Source organism: Delphinus delphis, chromosome 17 (genome assembly GCF_949987515.2).
Source record: "Delphinus delphis chromosome 17, mDelDel1.2, whole genome shotgun sequence".
Taxonomy (NCBI): domain Eukaryota; kingdom Metazoa; phylum Chordata; class Mammalia; order Artiodactyla; family Delphinidae; genus Delphinus; species Delphinus delphis.
In genome coordinates, this window is record NC_082699.1 from 68,351,639 (window position 1) to 68,373,746 (window position 22,108).

The 22,108-nt window shown below is 53.7% G+C and overlaps 1 long non-coding RNA gene across 1 annotated transcript in view; it reads left to right on the top strand.

Annotated features, from left to right (window-relative positions):
* Positions 1-22,108, top strand: part of LOC132413272 (uncharacterized) — a 395,067-nt gene that overhangs the window by 126,648 nt on the left and 246,311 nt on the right. The window contains exon 5 of the long non-coding RNA XR_009516664.2: positions 16,078-16,214. This is a non-coding gene — a long non-coding RNA (uncharacterized lncRNA). The remainder of the gene's footprint in view (positions 1-16,077; positions 16,215-22,108) is intronic.

A 22,108-nucleotide genomic window follows, 5' to 3' on the forward strand; every position in this document is an offset into this window, starting at 1 on the left:
ATATGACCTGGCATTCCCTCATTCAGTCATTCAGTATCATTGGGAAGTTATACTGTCATGGGTCTGTTGTGAAATCCGCCGAAAGCCGTTCTTCCCTATACTCGTCATTCAAGTCTCCAGCCTGTAGTTTGCTTCAGCCAGGTGGTAGCCCCATCCTCTGGCTCTCCTACCTCCTTACCCTGATTCACGCCTTTCTCCTCGGCGTGGGGGCTTCTGACCTACCTAAAACCTGCCCATCCTTCTCAGGCGCAGACCGCTCCCAGGTACCTTCTGGGATCTCTCAAGGGCTCCCCGCCCCACCCAGAAGCCCAGCAGCCCTCTGAGTCGGACCACCTGTGGCTCTAGTCCTCGGACTGGCATCTGGTTGTGCAGACGTGCCCCCTGGCTTACTGTGAGTGCTCTGCAGACGCTTTCTCATTTACCCCTCAGAGCCGCTCTGGGGTGGGGGGTCCGTTCATCATCCCTGCTCTGCAGAGGAGGACTGGACAGGGGCGAGCCCGGCTCATAACGTGTCTGCGAGCAGATGGCATTCACGCCCAGGTCTGCCCAGCCTCCCAGGCTGCCCCCTGAAGCCCATCCCCGTGGCCCCCACCCGGTGCCCAGCCCCTGCGGGAGGTGGCCCCACTCCTCACTGCTTAGAGGGGTTTTCACGAGTTCTCGATCTGTCTGGGGTTGTTTCTGAGGGCTTTAGGAATATCTGGATTAGGTGAGCTCTTGAGAGGGTGGATTGTGTCTTTACCCATGGAGATTCTCGCCCCGCCCCACCCCCGGGCTGGCATAGAGCAGGGGCCCGATAATGTAGGTGACCGAAGGGAGGAATCAAAGGAGGAACAACCCTGGAACCAGGGCACCGTAGTGTCGCACGGGAGAGCCTGGCCTCTGGAACCCCCGAGGCTCCAAGATCCGGCTCTGTCGCATGACCTTGGGCAAGGTAGCTGCCCTCTCATGCCTCACCTTCCTCATCTGTAAAATGGGGATAAGAGTAGCGTCAACCCCAAAAGCCTACTGAGCGGGTTCCAGGTGTTACTGTGGCTAAGTCACGGGAGGTTCTTAGCCGCCTGTCAGTGTGATAAAAATGGAGGCTCTTGGATTGAAGCCCAGGCAGAGTCTGTTGAGGGTTCTTTAAGAATGGAGATGGAGGAGCAGTGTCCTGGCCTTTGAACAGTCTTGCAGTGAGACCTCCAGGCAGGCCAGAGTATTGCAAAGGGCCCAGCGAGCTCCTCTCCTCTCAGGCAAAGCCAGACTGAGCGCCGTGGTGCTGCTCCCTTCTCTGGGGAGGGAGGGCACCCTCGTCCCGGGCAGCCCTACAGATTCCTCAGCAGCTCTGGCTTCACCTCTGGGGCCGAGGTGGAGGCAACAAGGCTGGAAGCCTGCGTGCTGCGGGGAGGAGGGTTGAGTTTCGTGCAGGAAGAATGGCCCCCGTATCTCCCTTCAGTGACATTTCATGCCAACCACAGCGCCTGCCACGTTGGTTGAGAGCCTGGCCCGGGGCACTTTCCCAGCCCCTCTGCTGGGAGGGCTTTGCCCGTTTCACAGATGAGGGTCTGCGGGGGCTCAGGTTCAGAGGTGTGGTCCTCCTGCAGTTTACACCCGCCTCCTCCAGAGATGCTGGGCTCGCGCCCTCTGAAATCAGTGCCGCTCCCGGAGGCCTGTCTGCTGTCACTGCGCCAGGGACGCACAGGGAGTTCTCAGATGATGGGAAGGAGGCTGAGGTTGGGCAGGGACCGCCCGGGGACTTGTGTTCACTGCCGGCCCATCAGTGTCACTGCCCGCGCTGGGCAGGTGCTTCCCAGTGGCCTCTGCTGGGCAGGCGCTCAGCTGGTCCAGTCCACTGCCTTGCAGGAAGTCACCAGGCCGAGCAGGAGGGCAGAGAGTCGGGCAACTCCTTGCCATCTGCCTGTCACTCAGAGAGTGCTTGATGGTTCCAAAAGGAGCTGCTGAACCATGCCCTAAAGAGATGAAGAAAGGCTCCTGCCTCACGCTCTCTCGGGCTTGGGGGTTTGGAAGAGAAATCACTGGTTGCTCTCGCCTGAGTTAGATGTGCCCCAGGCCAGTGGCACAGTGGATTCCGCTTCACAAAACAGCTGTACCAGCGCCCCACCCGCAGTGAATCGGATATATTGATAATTGCGCTGGGAGGGACCGGGACGTCTGGGCGTTTTGAAGCAACCAGGTGATCTGAATGTCAGCCAGGGTTGAGCTGCATTTGGTCACTTACAAGTGTGCCCTCCCTTGCCACCTAGGCACACGTGGTCTGTGGAGACCTCAGACGGATCTATCAGACGAGGTGACTCCAGAATGAGAGTAATGGTGAGAGCCAGGAGTGAGTGAGTGCCTCCAGCTGGCTGCCAGGCGCTGTGCCGAGTGTGTGTATTTCTTTCAGTCCTCACCGTGCCCCTCTGAGGAAAGTTCTGGAAAAACCCCCATTTTATGGATGCGAAAACCTGAGGTCACAAGGGTGAAATACGTACCCAGAAGCACAGGGCTGGTAGGGTTGGAGTTGGGCTGTCCACCTGGGACTTCAAAGTGCTGACCGCTAGCTCGACCGCCCCTGCCCAGACTGTGGGCGGGGACAGCGGTGCACTGAGATCTCTGTGGCTCTGGAAATCCCATCTGGATCCTACCCTACAGAAAACGAAAGCTCCAAGAGACCTCGAGCACCACGTGTAGAAACTCGTCTAAGTTGCCTTTTTGAGAAACACCTAGCTGAGGAAGTTCAGTATGTAAATGAGCAGGGTTTTGTGTTTTAGGAAGACGGACATTTGCATATACACAGATCCAGGGGTTTCTATTCCTGTTTGAGAGCTGTGGGCATGGCGGGGAAGAGCCAGACTGACTCTCGGAAAGCTGAGATGATCAGCTGCTGCCGGATGTTCTCTGGGGCCTGGAAGGCCGACGTTGCTGATACGTGGCCCCGTTGGTGTCTACATTTTTCCATGCTCTGCCTAGGGCTCGCATTTCTTTGCGTGTATCCTCAAATGCCTCTGGGTTTGATCGTTTCTCATACCCTGGGTGCTGTTTCTAGTGCAGCAGAGTTCCACTCACTCCTTTCCCATACGTTATTGAAGTTTGACCAATAAAAATCTTCATCTTCATTATCATCGAGATCGTTGTCATTTATTGCACAAACAGCATTGTGATTCCCAAGAACAGAAATGGATGAGAAAATGAAATCACTAACCGCCCTCCCCCTGACCAATCAGATTTGCATTCAGATATCTGATAAGTCTGTCCATACATTAACTTAGGATCTGATACAGGCATAGGTGTAGGGAATATTCTGTAATCTGACATTATATCCTAAGCATTTTTCCATTTTGTTCAAGCACCTTACGAATGACCATTTTTAAAGAAGTTCATCAAGTCGATACATCATCTTCTAAACCAGTCCTCTGTTGTTCCAAAGGAAGGTTCCTAGTAGTTTGCTGTAACGTTGACACTTAAGGGTGCTTTGCGCGGCTTTGTGCATATAACTCTTCTGTTCTTGGAAAATCCTCTGGACAGATTCTCAGCAGAAGGATTATTGAGTAAAAAGGCACAGTTTTATGACTCTCGACCCATATTGCTAAGTTACTCTCAAATAAGGTTTTTGACACTAGTCCCACCAACATGTGGCCATGCCCGTTTCACCACAACTTCATCAACGCCCGGTATCATTAGCTTAAAAACATTATAATTCAGTTGATGCTGAACAGTCTCCTGTTGACGTTCTTCATACTTTTTTATCCCTAATGAGGCCAATTGTTTTTCTGTGTTTGTTTCATCTGCTTGTTTACCATCTGTCTTGGGGAATGCGGGTGCAGGCTGCTCTTCCAGCCAGATTCGTGACTTTCCGTGTGGACGCCTTCAAGTTGAGCCAGTTGCAACGCGGCCTTTACTTAAAACGAGTGAGCTTCAAAATTGAGCCTTTGTGTGAACTGCTGATGGGCACATGGGCTCCTGGGCTTGGAGGCTGGGATTGAAACCCCCTGCTCCTCACGTGCACCGTGGAGTTCTGTGCGCGATCTGAACTTGCCCCTGTGGGCTTCAGGACTTCAGACTTCGTATTTGTCCCCATAGATTTGTTTACTGAACAAGGCAGGATTTGTCTTCGGAAAGCTCTGCGACATGGCTTTCAACTATTTTTGGGCTTCCTAGCTTCAAAAAAGAAATGAAGAAAAGTCTCAGTGTTTCCTGTTAAGTCGCTTTATTTGTGGTGCTGTTTGTGTTTCTAGATTGCTTTCTCTGATTCTTCTCTTCTTCACCTTGCCACATCCTGTGGGGCTGGGAGGCTCCCCCAAGCCCTGTTTAGCACTCCCTGTCTGTCGTCGGGTGCCTGGAGTCCTCGTCTGGCTCTCCAGCTGGAACCTTCCTCCCCAGGATGGCTGAGGCCAGTTGGGAGATGCCAGGATGGATTTTAAAGAGCCTTATTGTCCCTAAGGAAGAGCAAAGCTTATGTTTTGGGGGTTGTAGGAGTGCCTACATTCAACTCAGGGGGAATAATTGGATGGGAGTTGGAATTTCAGTTTAGACTTAGAGAATCTTAGAGTGACAAGAAACCTCCAAGGTTATCCCCTCCACAGTGTTTCTGCGGGTGCTGTCACTGTTGCTTGCATCCCACCCATGCTGGACAACCTGTGTTTTTCTTGTTGAATAAAACAAGGTCGTACAGACCTAATGTTCTTAAAACAAAAGTGTGGGGGGGGGCTTCCCTGGTGGCTCAGTGGTTGAGAGTCCGCCTGCCGATGCAGGGGACACGGGTTCGTGCCCCGGTCTGGGAAGATCCCACATGCCGCGGAGCGGCTGGGCCCGTGAGCCATGGCTGCTGAGCCTGCACGTCCGGAGCCTGTGCTCCGCAACAGGAGAAGCCACAACAGTGAGAGGCCCGCATACCACAAAAAAAAAACAAAAAAAACCCCCAAAAAACAAGAGTGTGGGGAAAAAAGGGTGAGGGACTCGGGAAAGGGCTTTATTAGGTAGATCTGGCTACAAACACAGGACACTCCACACAGTATGTGTTCAAATCTGGCTGTGTGTTGAGGAAGCTCTGTGAGCCTCATTTCACCCATCTGTCACTTGGGGACACTATAGCTGTGTTTCAGGATTGGTGATCACGTGGAAAGCCCACCGGCACCCAGCACTGAGGAGACTGGAGACGCGTGGCCGTTATGAGTGATTTCTGTAGGACTGATCTGTTCTTCGATGCCAGGGTTTCCTTCCTTTGTGCTGACTCTTGGGTTGACAGTTGACCTGTGGTCACGGGAGAGCATTTCCACTTGTGAGAAGTCTTGCTCTTCTGCTGTCCTCCCTGCCTTTGGAGAAGCTGCATGACTGCTTGGCTGGCCCTATGATGTGGGCAGGTAGAAACCCATGGGTGACTTCGGACCAGACCCGTCCGAGTGTCTGGGGGCTGTGATTTCTTGACAAGGAAGGGACTGGTTTCTTCTCTTTAGTTTCTTGCCTCTCTCATCCCTGACGTTTGTGGACTGAGTCCCATTTCTGCCTCAGTGGCTCCTGGGGCGGTTCTTACCCGGCCCCCGGGTCTACGCCCTGAGCCCAGCTCTGGGGAGTGATCTGAGGAAGACTGTCCCTCTTTTGGGAAGTGGAGGGGTTGCTTTTCCTCCGCCTGGGATCGGATTCTCCACTTGATGTTCCTTTCGCTCTTTGAACCAGGCTTTGAGGGTCGGGACTTGTGGACTTGCACTTGCGGTGCCAAGGCATTGGGGGGTCACCGCCCCCGTGCCCACAGAGTGGCAGTCTCATACCCTCCGAGCAGCAGACCTCAGAGGACGCATCCAACAACCCCAGCCTTTGAACTAAGTGTTGGGAGATTCAGGGTCTCCAGCTGCACCTTCCCTACCCTACCGCTGACCTGCTGTGTGAGTTTAGATGAGTTCGTTGGTTCTTTTTTTTTTTTTAAATAAATTTATTTATTTTATTTTTGTCCGCTTTGGGTCTTTGTTGCTGCACACGGGCTTTCTCTAGTTGCGGCGAACAGGGGCTACTCTTCATTGTGGTGCGCGGGCTTCTCGTTGCGGTGGCTTCTCTTGTTGCGGAGCACGGGCTCTAGGCGTGCAGGCTTCAGTAATTGCAGCACGTGGGCTCAGTAGTTGTGGCTCACGGGCTCTAGAGCACAGGCTCAATAGTTGCGGCGCACGGGCTTAGCTGCTCCGCGGCATGTGGGATCTTCCCGGACCAGGGCTCGAACCCGTGTCCCCTGCATTGACAGGCAGATTCTTAACCACTGCGCCACCAGGGAAGTCCGCCCCTTGATTCTTGAAGCTTCATTTTTTTTCTTTAGTAAAGTAAGAGGATGAATGTTCGAAGCTTTCACGCTTTCTTAAAGCCCTCAAACCCCTTCGGCCCAGCTGAAGTCTGTGTGCAGGCCTTATGTAGATAACAATTAAAGCAGGGCTGTTGGAGTCAAAATGGGCATATGGTCCCCATGCTGCCCCCTCCTCAACTCCATTAAGCCCCCAGGAGGGGCCTCACAGGAGACTCTTGAAGCCCAAGGGATTTGTGGGATGCAGTTGGAAAGGGTAGCACCAGCTGGTTCTTACGTATGCCTGTGACCGATGATTAAGTAACAGCAGCGTCACTTTTGGGTGCTCGCTATACGTCCAGTGCCTTGCATAGGTGCTGTTCGGTCCCTGTGGGCACTCTGGTAGGTTTGTATCGCAGAGGCTCTGGGAGGTGGGTTCTTCCTAGCCCAGGTCGTGCAGGAAGGAAGTGGTGGAGCCTCAGTTCCAACCCTGATCGCTCGGCAGCAAAGCCTGTCTTCCTGAACTCTGGGCTTTACTGCCTCTTGAGATCTGTACAGCCTGACACTCAGCATCCCGCTGGCCCTGGAGGTGGGTCTCCTCTGCCTACCCCCTGTGATGGCCCCAGCATTTAGCCTTTTAGATGCTCCCAGCTCAGGGATGAGTAATAGGCCAGAGTCCTCTGTGTTTTCTAGGATACACTGTCCTGCTGAACAAATAGCCTCTGTGACATCACCCGTTTCATAATTTTCCCGAGTAAATTTCACCCCTTCCCCGTTGTCCTCACAACTCACTCTTGTCTATTTATTCCCCCTTCCCTCGGCGCTCCTGTCTGTTTCCCTGGGCATCACCCTCAGAAATGAGGACTGTCAGCGGGTTGGGTGGGTGCCTGGGTGAGGATGGCCCCCCAGGGTCTGTACATTTCTTAGGGGGACTGAGGCTGGCGTCTGGGGTTCTCCAGTGTTGATTCTGCCTCTGAGGCTGCTGTCTCAGAGTGGAGGCTCTAGGCGCCTCCCAAGTCCCCATCTGCTTCGGGAGCACGGCAGCCTAGGCATCCCAAGCAACTGTCCAAAACCTAACGGATGGATGATTGAAGAAATCTTGCACCAGTTCTGAAGTGTAGGTTCCCAGCTGCCACCTAACGCCTCTGTTTCACAACCCCGATGGCTTCCTGTCCCTGTAGGATTAAGTCTCCAAACTGCAGTACTGTGTTCAGGACCTTCCATCAACGTGGCTTCCCCTGGTAATGGGAACATCACAGCCCGCATACACGGTGATGGATGTCATGTTTACGGAAGGCATCCCCTATCTTACGTCCTGGGCTGTCACGGCAGCCCCACGATGAGAGTGGTTACGTACCAGGTATCTGACGAGCAGTCAGAGCTCAGCTGACCAGTGCTAATGCCTCGTTTCTCTTGTTTCATGTGCTTTCCTCCATTCTCTCACTTCTTTCAAGCTGCTGATTGCAGGTCACCTTCTCTAGGGAGTTCTCTGTGAGTGGCTCTCTTGTCATCTTCATCGTGAATATTTCTTGAGCCCCACGGGAAATGCTTACATGGATGACGTAATGTAACCTATACAGAATCATTATTTTTCATTTGTTGTCTAGCTGCTTTAGGTGTGACTTTCTCGTCCAACCAAGTATGTCTGTTTATATATCCATTGGTCCATCCAGTCATCACTGAATCATTCAACAGAGCTCCTTTCCTGTACTGGGTGCCGGGAGGACACAGATGAAGCATACGCACCTCTTCCTTAAGGACCTGGGACTCATCACATGTTAAGACTGCTACAGGTGTTCGCTCATTCACAGCTCTCCTTCATTGGTCACAGCCTTGAGCCCAGCCTCGGCATCCCTGTCAATAAGGTGGCTGTCCCAGCTAGGGGTGGTCTGTTCACTTGTCCTGGCCCTAAACCCTTCATCCTGATGGCACAGGGCCTGAACATCAATCACGAGAACCTTCTTGCTGTAGGTTGGGTTTCCTGGGAAGCAGATGCTGAGATTGAGGTTAGTAAGTGGGATGTTTATTGTGGGGTGCCTTTGGAATCAACAGCTGTGAAACCGAGGGGGAGGAAATCAAGAAGGGGCAGAGGGAGAAGCTGAGCTGTGACGATGGCTAACCAAGACCCCAGCCAACCCCCTGGGAGCCCTGGCGCTAGAATGGCCTTTGAGAATTGCCCAGAATTGAGACTGATCAGTCATTGTTTGAAGGCTCCCTCGGGAGGGTGTGCCGCCTTGGGCAAGGCAGCGTCTACAGCCAAGACAGTCTCCGAAGGAGGCCGACAGCTGAGGGTCATCTTCTGCCAGCACGTTGGGCAGTTGCTTTGGGGGATGGCCGGATGGATCTATGTCTACCTTGTTCACCATTCTATCCCCGGTACCCAGCACGCAACAGGCACCCAGTATTTTGGGGGATGGAATTACTTAAGCTTTATGGAAACGGCACGATTAAGTCATCCAGCAAGTATTTACTATTTTAGCAATGAATTTTTTAGCGTCTGTTGTATGCCAGCCCCCATTGCTGTGCTTATGGGGTTTATAAGCTACGGGGTTTGGGGAGGGTGGTGGTGCAACATTGGCTTCCTGGAAGAGGGGACATTCATTCTGGGGTGTGACTTCCTGGAAGGTGGGCCCCGGCCCAGTGTTGGACCCGGTGTTTCCTTGGCTCCCTAGGAGATGACTTATCGAGATGGAGAGTGAATGGGTAAGGGCTGTTTTTCTCAGGGAGGGAGGGGACTCTCCCTCCAGCCCACCTGTTGCTGCACCTGTCCGCCATGGGAAATTCCCTGCTGAGCTTACGTCCACTGACGTTTGAACTCCCGGTAGCCTGGAACTTCCCCAGGGCTCCCATTGGCCTAGTGACTTTTGAGTAATTGGAGAGTGGAGGGACCACTCTTTTGAGCTGAGTGGAAACATGTATGTTTTCCTTTGTGAGTCACCAAAAACTACAGCCCAGTGTATGAGCGACCTGGTAGTTGCTTTTATTTTCCTGTATGTAAATCAACTGTCATTACAGTTCAGGAAGTAGAGACTCTGAGCAAGGAGGGTGAGATGGAATCAGTGAATTTTAGAGCTGAAAGCAACCTAGAGATTGTGCCATCCAACCCCTTCCTTGGCAAGAGGCCCCAAGTGGGGAAGGGACTTACAAGGTCACCCAGCGGACGTGGACTTGGAGAGGGGGCAGGGCGTTGGACTCCCTGCAAAGTGTTGGCCAGTACAGCTCGCCGTTTCTTCCCAGCCCGCTCACCTCTGCACTGGGCACCAAGGTGTGCTCCACAGCCTGGCATGTGGCAGGTTGTTTTTATCTTCACACGTCACCCAAGTGATCTGAAAGGCTTTTACCGAAAACGCTGGCTTTGATGTTCTGGGTGACAAGACCCAAGTGCAGTGGCAGGAAGGGAGGTTTTTGGGGTTGGAGAATCGAAAACTATTTACCTTGGGGTTGATTTAACAATCTGACACCCCTGGGGTGGGAGGGGCGGTGGGAGGATGTTCGTGAGAGAAAGTTGAATATAAGTGCAGGTATGAAAAAGAGAGTTTGGGGTAGAAGGTCAGGAGGTGAAATGCTGCCATGCTTCAGGGAGAGGTGCCTGGTAAGGCTGACCCTCCCGAAGCCTCTTCCTCCCCCGGGTACCAATGCACCCTCTCTTTTGATGGGAGGATCTGCACGGCACTTTACAGTTTACAAAGCATTTTCACAGATATTATCTTCTTCCGTTGACACACGGGGTAGTGCTGTCAAATGCTGTCTCCCCCATGCTTTCAGCTTTTGTGGGGAGCTTGGCTGGGAACCCGGGAATCTCTTGACTCTAGATCCTTTCTTCATGGGACAGAGGTGGGTCCTCACTCTCCCTCCTGGGGGAAGGGTAGGGTTTAGGAACTGTTTCCGGAGCTGGACTTCTGCACTCCCCACCAGCCTCTCCCCTGCGGAAGACTTGGGCACTGTTCCCACGTATCCCGTGCCTTTGTTTCTTGAGCTGTAACATGGCCATCCCAAGAGTCCCCACCCGCCTCCTGGGTGGAGGTAGGGCTGAGAGCACCGCCCAGTTCCTGGCACTGGAGTTGGAAAACTGGGAGAGGACTACTTTAGGTGGTGTTCCCACCTCGCTTTCACAGCAGCCCTGGAGTTCTGCTGTGAACGGCACGGGCTGGCCTCTTGGCCACCGGATCTTAGCACCCTCAAGTGTAATGGGTTGGGCTGCTCCTTCTGGGTCTTTAATCATTCTGGTCCCTCCACCCCTGAAAATAGGAGGATGTGTAGTGAGTGACAGCTGTGTACAGCGACGCGGCATTGTACAGCGCGGAATGGCTCACACTCAGAGCAGGCTTACACAGGAACTGGGTTGATTTCCTTTCCTAACTTCGTATTAAAGAAATAAGTGAACAAACATTTTTGAAGAGGTAAGTCATTCACAAGACAAGACACAGAAGGGATAAACGAGTTTTCATCGAAGACCCCTACCCCTTCTGTCCCCAGACCCAGTTTTCTCCTCGCTGATGACACTGATGTCCCCAGTGTGTTGGGTCTCCCCACACAGTTTGCGTTGCTGAAACTCCTGGAAAAGGAAGCTGTGTTTCTGTGAATGCATCTCAAAACAGGTGTCGAGCATCAAATGCGTACAGTGCTAGGGTGGCCTGAGGGGAGAACGCAGGACGGGGAGCCTGGATCTCAGCCCCCTGTAGCTGCGCTGGAACCTCAGCATTATGGGGCCTGGGGCCTCGGCTTCAGGGGCAGGGCTGGGCTTGGTGCTGGCCGCTCCTGGGCCTGGAGTGCCTGCCTCCCTGCTGCCTGTGGAAATCCTGTGGCTGCAGCTCGGGCGCAAATCCCAGCTCACTCGTGCTCCAGATTAAACCCCGGGCAGGAGGCTGTCTCTAGCCTCAGTTTCCTGCCGTGTGGAAGGGGAATAACAGTAGAATCTGCCTGGAGGGTTCTTGGAGGAATCAAATGACTCGAGATGCAGACAGCTCTCATGTCACTGCCTGGCACGTAGCGAGAGCCAGCCTTGTCTGCAGTGGTCCGTGCTGCCTCTCCCTTCCTCCAGGGTGCCCCCCGCCCCCCGCTGGGTGGCAAGGATTTGGGCCCTCCAAGCCTGGCCCTGGGGCGAGAAGTAGCCCTCATCTGTCTTTCTTTTTCTTGGCAGGAGGGGTGGCAGTTCAAATTCAACTTCAGTCTTATCCTTTGTAGCATTCTACACAATAAATCATAACATTTAGACGTCAGGTGACTGGATTTTGGTGGGAAAGGCTTACGGTTTGGGCCTGCGTGGACGGTCTGTACTAGACCTTTAGGCCTGTTACCACCCTCCTGCGCACCCCCCTACCCCCAGCTCTTGGGCATCTTTTACTTGGGTATGAGTTCAGACCGGCAGAAAAAATGACAACGATGATACGAGAACTACCGTACACCCAGATTCACAGATTGTTAACTCTCTCTGCACCCTGCCCCCTGCACACACACACGCACGCACACACACACACACACGCACACAATTTTTCTTCTGAACCATTTCAGGGTAAATTGCAGACATTGCCCTTTTATCCCTAAACGTTCTGCGTGTGTTTCCTAAGAACAAGGACATTCTCTTACACAACCACAGTGTAATGATCAAATGCTGGAAATTTAGCATTGCTACAACTGTATTAGCTAGTCCACAGGCCATGCACAGTTTCATCAGTTGCTCCAATAACAGTCCTTTAGGACTGTTTTTCTCTGATTCCAGGTCAGCACTGTGCTTAGTGGCCATGTCTCTTCAGCCTCCTTTTATCCTAGAGCAGTTCCTCGGCTGTTTTTGACCTTGACATTTTGGAAGAGTCCAGGCCAGTCGCTTTGTAGAATGCCCCTCAGTTGGGGTCAGGGCCTTCATCCTTGAAAGCTCATACTGTCCCCCTTGCTTTGCTACGTGTGCCCCTGTAATCCTTGCTGGTGCCACGTGGCTGGTCCATCTTTTGTAAATGAGGAAACTGAGGCATAGGGAGGCCAAGTGACTGGTCCCTGGTCACATTCCCAGGAAGTGGCAGAGGTGGGATTCAAATCCAGGACTGTCAGTCTGCCTGCTAGGCAACAGGAATAATGACAGCGATTAGACACTGAGAATAACAAAAGTGTTAAGCATTTACCCTGAGCCACACATCGCGTTGTACTTTCTACGTACATTGCTGTGGTCCCCACCCCAGTCTCGGAAAGTAGCTGCTCTCACCAGCCCTGATTTACAGATGATGATCAGAGAGGTTAAGGAGACTGCCCAGGGTGCACGGGTGCTGACTGGTGGGAACTAGCTCTGACCCAGGCAGCCTGTGTTCTGAGTCTGCACGTGTTGCCTCTGCGCTCTGGCCTGCTGGATCTCACAGAACCCGGGGCAAGCGTGTGAGCCGGGCTGGGGCCTTCACCAGCTTTGCCCCTCCAGGAGAGGCACAGCAGTACCTGTGTTTATGTCCTTTTCCGGGGCCTTCTCTGGGGGGAACAAACACATCCCAAGGCCAGGGCCTACTCTCGGGGGCTTCCTGGGGGAAGCTGTCCTGTCCTCTGTTCCTGTAGGCACTGCAGCCCACCACTATGGTCTGTTTGCTCTGAACGGGTGGCGTTTTGATGATTTCCAGGTCAGGAGTCCCCGTGCGGTCGCTTATTTCATGGCTGGCTCACTCTTTCCTGCCAAGCAGCCCGGGGCCCTGTATGGGGTGGCTGGTCCTGGCTGCCATCAGTGTGCCCAGGTGGCCCTGCTGCCCAGGCGGCATCCATGTGGCGTCTGGGCCGGCTGCCCAGTGACACGGTGGCCTTGCTCACAGCAGAGCTGGCGATTAATCACTGGTGCTGTATGTCACGCTCTGTGCCCCTTACCTTCTCGTTGGAGAAAGGAAGATGGTACAGCCCGTTTTTTCAGGTGGTAGAAAGCCCGTTTTTTCAGGTGGTTCCAGAGTAGATGCTCTGGAACTGGGACACGCTTGAAATGCTATAGGCAGAGCAAGGAAGGTCCCGGCCAGGGGGCTGGTGTCTGGGCCCCCATCCGCCTCTCGCTTCCCTGGGACCTGCCCATCGTGGGCACTCAGGCTCCCCGTTCATCAGAGCACAGTGCTGGGCCCCAGCAGTGATCTCCCTCCGTCCCGGGAGACGTCAGGGAAGTATTGTCAGCATCCCTGTGAAAGCCCGTGGCCCCCTTGGTTCAGATTCAAGTGTAGAGTATCTCCGAGAGCCACAGAGCAGGTGGAAGTCTGTCCTTTGGACAGCGTGTCAGGCAGGAAGGTCTAGGAGCAGCAGCCCCTTCTCCCTTCAGGCCCAGGCCCCGGGCACATGCTACCTGCTGGGCGTCGTCCTGCCGCCCCGCTTCCTCTTCTGCTGCGCTTGCCAGATTCCTGGGAGGAGCAGCCGTGCGCGTCCTGTCACCCTGTGCCCGGCCAGTCTCCTTTCTCCCTGGCTTGTCTCTCTACGTGACCGCACGGCCTGTCAGGCTCCGTGTGTTGAGGCAGGGCTGTAACCTTCCCACTCGCACCCTGGCCAGCCCAGGCCGCCCTCCCCTCCCCGTGCTCTGGCCTCGCGCCTCTCTCTGGCTGGGCCGACCCCTGGGAGAAAGTTAGAAATTTTAGCTCCCTAATTTCCATGGAACATTGCTCCGTGCATATGGTTTAAAACATTAATTAAAGACATTAGTCGGTCTGGCTGCCTTGGAGAGAGGCTCTTTTTCTGCAGGAGCTGACCTTCTGGTTGCTGTAGGCTCCTTACAAGGAGAAGGGGTATAGGAATGAGCCTGCACACCAGTTCATACCTGTGACCTGACCTCCTGGGGTCCTGGTAGGTGCTCATTGAGGTCGGGAGGATATTACATTTTCCTAGTACTCAGAGTTCACAGAGCCGCTCTTGTGTGCACTATCTCACTTAATCCTGGCAGCACATCGGGGAGATGGGGTTAGTGTCATAATCCATCCCATTTCACAGATGAATAAACTGAGACGTGAGAGCCACAGCCAGGCCTGGAGCTGAGTAGCTGTGACGCAGACCTCAGCTTTTAGTGCTGTTTGCGTTGGCTTCGCTCGTTCCCTTAGCCCCCCGTGTACTGAGGCCTCGCACCGAACAAGTCATGGTGGTGAGACAGGAAGAGGGGAGACCTTGTTTTCCCCCCCTTATTGGGAGGAGACAAAGAATTTAGGGCCCGGGCATTTACTTAAGTGCGGTACTAATGACAGCTGACGTTTCTAAGTGTTCGTAAGGCGCCAGGCCAAGAGCTAAGCTCTGCGGAGATTCTCACCTCACACTAAGAACAAACCTTTAAGATGAGAAACTGAGGCTCAGAGAGCTGAAGTCGCTCGCGCAGCCTCCTCAAAGGACCTTTTCAGTCGCAGAACTGGGATGCCAAGCCAGGCACTCTGACAAGAGCCTATAGTCAACCAGGAAGCTGGGCTGCTGCCTTTTTTGGGTAATGAAGCGAATGCATTTCGACAATGAGGCAAAAAGTGCTTTCCTGGTCAAAATGTCTGAGAAGCGTGGGAGGCTGCCCACAGAGGGAGCGTGGATGTGCTGAGGGTGGCATCTTTCTCAGCGCATGGCTAGTCCAGGGGGCTTCTCTGGGGGAGGGGGGATTTGCCCTCTCCTGCTGGGAACTGGGACTCGGATGGATTAAACCAGCGCTTGATGGGAGCAGACAGGAACTCTCTGGGGCTTGCAGAGCTCTTGTAGGTCGGTCCGTGATGCTAACGCATCCAAGGGAGGAATGTGACAATCAGAAGTCTTCAGAGAGGCAAACCGGGGCGAAGTTTTTTTTTCCTGGAGGAGAGAGAGGGAATTGATGGCGGGGAATCCGAACTGTCTGGCTTCCTCTCTCTCAGCTGAGCGAGCAGCCTGTGTGCTGCTCTGCTTCTTCCCAGACTTGAGGGCAAATTCCCCTTCAGAACTTGTCAGCCTTCTGTCTCCCGAGTCTGTGCTCACTGAGCCTCATCTCCTTGACGATCTGGCAGCCACGATGCCGGGAGATTCTGCGGGGAGTAGGGGTGGGCAGGAGGGAGGTCTGGAAGGGGAAAGGATCACCCCATTGTAAATGTGACAGTGTGGCTTTCTGTGGGTGCTGCACCGCCCCTTGAAGGAGAGGAGAGGGTCCGTGTCTGCGCCCACCCAGCTGAGCGTTCAGCCCTGCTTCCAGGGATTTTAGGAGGTCCTCCCAGAGCTGGTAAACCAGGGGCGGCCCCCGGGTCCCATTCCCCACACCCCTCCACCCTTTTGGCCTCTTCATGTCAGCCGTCTCCATTAGCAGTTAGGATAAGAATCTCTGGCGAGGCTACGTTTTTGGTTTCCTGAGTAACGCATGGTGTCCACTGATCCCATGTTACTACATGACAGTGTTGAGGGCAGATGAAGCTTACAACCAAGTGAATCTGATGCAGCTCCCATGATTCACCTACTCCCCACCGTCCCTAGAATGGGTTGGGCTTCCAGGGACTGGCCATTCTCAGAATTAAGTTGTTGGGTATGTTTCTCCTTCCCCTCTACCCAGAATTCCTGGAATCAGATGAATGAAAAAGCTTTAGCGGGGAAGGAAGGGGACCATGATTGATGGAGGGGGGGCTTGGGAGTCAGGAACACCTGACCCTCTGTGGCCTGGCTGCTTACGTGACTTCCGAAATACGCGGCTGCCAAGACCGATCTCGTAGGGTCAAGTGGCTTCATGTGGTCAAATGTCCAACACAGTGCTTGGCACATAATAGCTGCTCAATAAATGCCTGCTCTTCAGCTGCTTCTCATTTAGCATAGAGTAAATATGTTCTTCTTATTTTTTAAATGAATGAAATCTTTCATTACCAAATTCATTCATGTGAGCAGTGACACTAATATTCCCTTTTCTTGTATGTTTCTAGCATCCTGCTCCACCTGGGATTTAGGTGCCTTTAATTTGACAAAAGAAGAATACGTATCCATTCAGTACTCCAGAGGGACTTGAAAACTGTTCTTCCCTGAACTAACGCTGGACTATCATGGGATGTGAAGAATCAAGGTAAGGGATTTTCTCCTCTTGAGCCTTATGGAACCAAAGATGGCTGTTGGAATTGGTGATCTCGCGCAACACAGCTTGGGGTGTGGTTTTCGACTGCTCGGCCCAGCTTCCTGTGCTTGGGAAGCTGCCTTTCCATAACCCTGATACACAGGACCCGGTTCTCAGTGCCTGGACCTTGTGCCGGGGGGGCGATCCCTCTGTCCCCAGCTGAGGAAGGAGTCCACCGTCTCCTAGGTGGATGCCCCACACTTTCCCCCCCGGCAGAAGGTGGGGATGGTCCAGCCGTCCTGCTGAGGTGCGTGGAGCCCACGCTGGGGAGAGGATGGCTGAGTTTGCTGGGATTACGTGATCAGGTCAGCAGGCCTTCGGGGGCATCCAGGAGTGACCTCTTCCTCTCTCCCTGCCTGCTTGCACTGCGCGCGCCGGCTGCCACGTCTCAGGCTGCTTGGGGTAAAGGGTGAGAGGTTAAAACTGACGGCTTTAGGCAAACCCCGGTTTTCCTGGTTTTGCTACTTGCCTTGGCCTCTCCCCAGGCCTCAGTTTCCTCATTTGTAAAATTGGGGTCCTATGAGTGCCCCAGGAGGATGTTATGGGTGCTGAGTGAGATGGTGGAGATAAAGAGTTTACCATTCTTCCTTTCACGGTGGAGGAAATGCTCCCAAACGGAAGAGGGTTTTGTTTGTTTGTTTGTTTTCAGTGCATTAGTTACACCATTTAGAGGTCCTGCCGTGCAGCAGGCTCTTTCCCAGTCCTTGCTCTGCTGTTCTCTCTGCCTCTCCCCTGCCACCAAGTCTGCCTGGGAAACGGCTTGTGAATCGCCTTCGGTCGTGCACAGCCCCCTCCACCTGAGCAGAGTTGATTCCTCCCCACCCTGGGCTGTAGCCGGCCGTTGAAGGCATGGCTTTATGTGCCATATGACTTCTCCTGCCCTCCCCTGCCCGTCCCCCTACTCGTCCCCCCCGCCCCCGGTCACTGGTGAGTTTGTTTAGAGCAAGGACTCTTAACACCCCAGCGTTGGGCCTCCCACTGTGGACATTGAAAGAACAAATGAATGAATCATTGAAAAAGAGGGCATAGAGAGAAAAAGCCAGAGTGGGAACCAAAGGGAGAAAGTTGCTGAGGATTTAGAGCAAAGAGTGAGGTCGGTCACATTTTCTTTTTCTTCAGCAAGGTGTTGAGATGATAAGTAACGTGATGGAAAAAGGAAAAATGAGGCCTACCACACACTGGAAAGCTCTTCGAGGGTGGAAACTTGGGTGAGAAAGTGTGAGCTGGTGAGAAGCCAGTTAGGGAGGTAGGACTGAGGACGCGGCCGAGGCTCGTGCTGATGTGCTCCTGCCCGTGTTGATGTGACCCACAGAGACGGAGGGCACGAGGCCTTGCCCTTCGGTCAACGTGGCGGCCGGCCCTGGCGCACAGAGGGTTCTCCAGATTCACCAGGCATCTGGGAGGCCTGGGGAGGGTCCCTTGTCCATTCCGAGAGGCTTCCGGGAGAGGGTGCTGCCCCTTGAGACTCTTGAAAGATGGCGTATGAAGAAGACCTACCAGGAGCTGAGCTGACGAGCCTTTCCATCCTCGGGCGCTCAGCAGCCCTGCACGCTCACGTTCGCCATTCGCTTTTATTTCACCATCTGCTTACTTGCTGATTCTGGTGTCAGGAGGCAGCCGCAGTGAGCGCAGCTCTCAGGCCATCCTGTGAAAGTGCTGCATGCCTTTCTTGGGCCCTCGAGCGCTCAACCAGTCCTTGAGTTTTGTTTCGGAAGCCCACGCTCCCGGTCCAGGCCATGAGCTTGGGGCGCAGGAGTGCGTACGTGGACGTGCAGTCACCTGTTCTGGGATTCCCTCCCTCCCGGTAGCACCTGCGGGGCTGGAGCGAGCTGTTCCCGCGTCCGGGAAAACGGCAGATAGCAGTCCAGTCACTGGGGTGGAGAATCTGAAAGCTGGAAGAACCGTTCTGTTGATGGAGGAAAGGCTTGGCAGGTCTGTCTGGGGCTACTGGGAGAGGAAGTTCCCTAGAATTCAGCTGCTGGGAGCAGACAGAGCAGGAGTAGACGCCGGGAATCCGAGGCTCGCAGACCTGAAGGCGTCCCCGGTCAGGGCTGCTCTGTCCGAGGGGCTCTGAGAAAAGCCCAAACATCTGTGCTTGTGCCTGTGGTGCTACGTGTTCTAAAGGCACTGCTCTCCCACTGGGAGCCTGTCTACCCTCATCCTGCCTAGAAATCAGCTCACCTGGGCTGCACGCCAACAGCAGGCCTCCACACCCTTCCCATCCCTGGGACTGTTTGCACTGTTCCTGCCGTAACCGGGACTTTACCCCAGTTGCACTTCCCTCTACCCGCTGTGACCCTGGGCAAGTCCGTTATAGCTCTCCACGCCTCTTTTTCTCAGCTGCAGAACCTGGCCTGAGGAGATGCTCAGCGAGAGGGAGCCCTTGTTATCTGCTTCTCTCCCACCTCCTTACCTGTCTGGCTCCTGACTGTGTTAATTCTGTCGCATCCCGGCCCCTCCTCGCACCTGCGCGCAGCGTTGCCTTCTTCCCTTTGACGCTCACCTTGCCTTTTTGGACTCCTCTCCTGGGCCCGCCTCCCTCTGGGAGCATCTCTTGGGTCCTGCCTGATACTCCCAAGCCAGCCCTCTCTAGCCTTTGATGAGAGGGTGTCTGAAGGCACCTGCCTGCCTGTCCTCAGACACGAGCCAGCCCTGGTCTTTGGTCACGGGCTACGTGTGTCAAGGTTGCTTCCTTTATTCAGTGTCCGGAGTGTTTGCTGAAAGAATTCCCGACCCACTCGGAACTCTACCCTTGAAACAGAAACGGATTCTCAAAACACCTCTGCTACTGGCCCATTTTACTATTACTGTTTCTTGTGGTTTCATATTGAGGTTTTTGGCTCATTGCATCTGACCTGGAGTTTATTTTTAGTAGTGAAGACAGAGTTCAATTAATGTCAAAACATGAGGGCAAATGCAGAGGAGGGATTCAGAAGTCTAGGGGAAAATGTGCCTAGTTTTGCTTCTTCTGATAACTTCTGTCACACCAGCAGACGCCGAGCTTTCTCGACGGTGCCCGCGATGGGCTTTGCAGAGGCTGGGAGTCCGAGCCACCCCCGGAAAGCGAATGCGTTTCTGGGTCTCTTTCAGTCCAATTTACCCAGCAGCTGGCCGCACAGATGAGTACCCACTGCAGTTATCATGGCGGGTGATAGTTATTACAATCAATATTAAAGGCCAGGCTTTGGAACCTTCAGTTCTTATCTCCCCCGTGGCTTCGGGTTCCTTCTGTCTCCGGAAGAAGCGTCCACCTTGTTTGAACAGCAGCTCTTCTCTCTGGATTGGGAATGTTTGGAGAACAGGCTCTGGGTCTTGCTGTCTCTTTCGCCCCAGCTTTTGGCATCGTGACAGGCGTCCAGGACGTGCTTGGGGAACGTTTTCTTGGACTGCCTGCACTTTTGGACCCTGAGTTGGGGTTAGAAAGTCAGAAATCATGCACACAATGCTCTTTCGTCAAGGGCTCCCGGGTCTGTTCTGGGATTTTGGGGAAACTGGGCACTGTGTGCTTAGGACTTTAGAGTTTCTAAAAGTTCTTTTTCGTTCTTCCGTCCTGCTTTTATCCCTTGGCTGTTTACGGAGAACCTGCACTGTGCCGCTCTGCAGGATACCTGCAAGGAAGGAGGGACGCACCACTGTTCTGGCCCCGAAGGCAATCCGGAGACGGAGGCTGGCTTTATGGACTCCCGTTATGGACTATATTTTCGTGTCCCCCCCCCCACCAAAGTCAGATGTAGAAACCCTAATCCCCAGTGTAATGGTGTCAGGAGGTGGGGCCCTTGGGAGGTGGCCGGGTCTTAAGGGTGGAGCTCTCAGGATGGGATTGATGCCCTATAAGAAGAGGCACGGGAGAGTAACGTCTCTCTCTGCTCTCTGAGATGTGCAGACACAGCCAGAAGACAGCCTTCTGCAAACCAGGAACTGAGTGAGCTTTACCTTGATCTTGGACTGCCAGCCCCCGGAACTGTGAGGAATAAATTTCCATTGTTTAAGCCACCCAGTCTGTGATATCTTGTTACAGCAGCCTGAGCAGAATAGGACTCCTGTATTTCACAGACGGATGAGTTGGAGACTCAGAGCAGTTGTGCTGCCGGGAGCTCCCTGCTAGTTGGTGGTGGACCTCACAGATGAGCGTGGCTCTTCTGAATCCAGGCACCTGAACCTGCTCCCCCGCTACCTGCCGCGTGATCCGCAGGCGTGTCTGGACTTTCTCTTGGCTGCCCCTCTCTGCTCCGTCATCTGTTTCTCCCTCCCCTCCCCTCCCCTCTGCTCTTCTCTCTTTTTCTCTGCTGTCTCCCTTTCCCCCTCTCCCAGTTCTTGTTTCTTCTGAAGATGAAGATCTTTCTCTCTGTGGTGCCTTTTGGGGGAAGGTACCTGACGATAATGGCGTTGTGCTTGAGCTCGTCCCGCCTGGGGTGGTGTCTGTCTCACTGAATCCACTTCCCCAGCGCCTACTGTGGGGACTGGCGTGATGTAGCAACTTCCTCCGTCCCTCCCTGCCCGCTTCCACTGTCCCACTGTGAGCCAGGTGTTGCACCCAGCCGTGGGACGCAACAGACTAGGTAAAAAACGCCCTGGGGGAGACACAGTATATCCGAACAACTGTTCTTTGCGCAGCGTCATGGGCCGGATGTTCGGACACCCTCCAAATCCCCAGCTTCATATGCTGAGAGTCCTAACCCTGAGTGTGGCTGTACTGGAATTAAGGGAGTAATTAGGTTAAATGAGGTCATGAGGGTGGAGCCCTGCTCTGATAGGAGAGCTCAGTGGAGACCTCCCTCTCCCTCTGTCTCTGCCACGTGAGGACACGGCGGGAAGGTGGCTGTTCGCAAGCCAGGGAGAGAGCTCTCAAATCTCGAGACCCTCGATCTCGGACTTCTGTGCTCCAGAACTGCGAGAACAAACGTCTGTTGTGTGAGCCACGAAGCCTCTGGTGTTCCGTTATGGCAGCCCGAGCTGACCAAGACGCACGGTGGATGCATGCCTCAGGCCATGGGCTGCAGGGTAGTTCGGTTGCCTTGGTCCCAAAGCCTCTCTGGTGGTGTCGAGCCGCGGCTCATGCCTATGAGGTTTCCCAGTCCCATCTCTAAAACCAGGAGCCCAAACCGAGCTCGCTTGTCCTGCTCTGTCTGTATCCGGACGTTCAGGGTTTCCCTCAGCTGGGCCCAATTCTATGTTTTCACTCTTCTTCCTTGCTCAGGTGTACTTAGGTGTGTACTGAACTCTACTGCGGTTGCAGCGTCAGGCTCCTGGAAGCAGCAGCAGCTCTGGACTCCTGGTCTTGCGCTTGTGATCCACTGGGCTGCCTCCCTTTTAAGATGCTCTCCCCGTGTTACAGGAGATTGTTCATTTCGTTAGTCGTTTGTGCATTCTATTGGCCAATCGGTTTGCCTCTTGAAGTACTAAGCACTGGGTATTCTAACAGCTCCTATTACGCACCACTAATGACGTTCTGTCCTTATAGGAGTAGCAGTGGTGCGTATGTGGTATGATGAAGGTTCTGCTACTAATACTACCAGTAATAATAGTAAAAAGAATAATAGCTCAAATGTATTATTCATAGTGTTCCCGACACTTTACATATATTATCTCATTTGCTTTTCAGAGCATATGAGGAAATGGGGATTAACTAATATGCCCAAGATGGCAACTGGAGGTGTCTCCCCACGGGATGGATGTGAAGCACACGCTAGTGCTATGTGCTTTTGCATAATTTCAAGCTTTCTCTTTTTTTAACTCGAGCCTAACGTTTAGAAGCTTTTACTAATGAGAGGACTCTTTGCTAAATTGATGTAAGCGCTGCACATCACCAATAACTCCGTCCTGGTGTGTCTCTCCGTGCCTTTTGC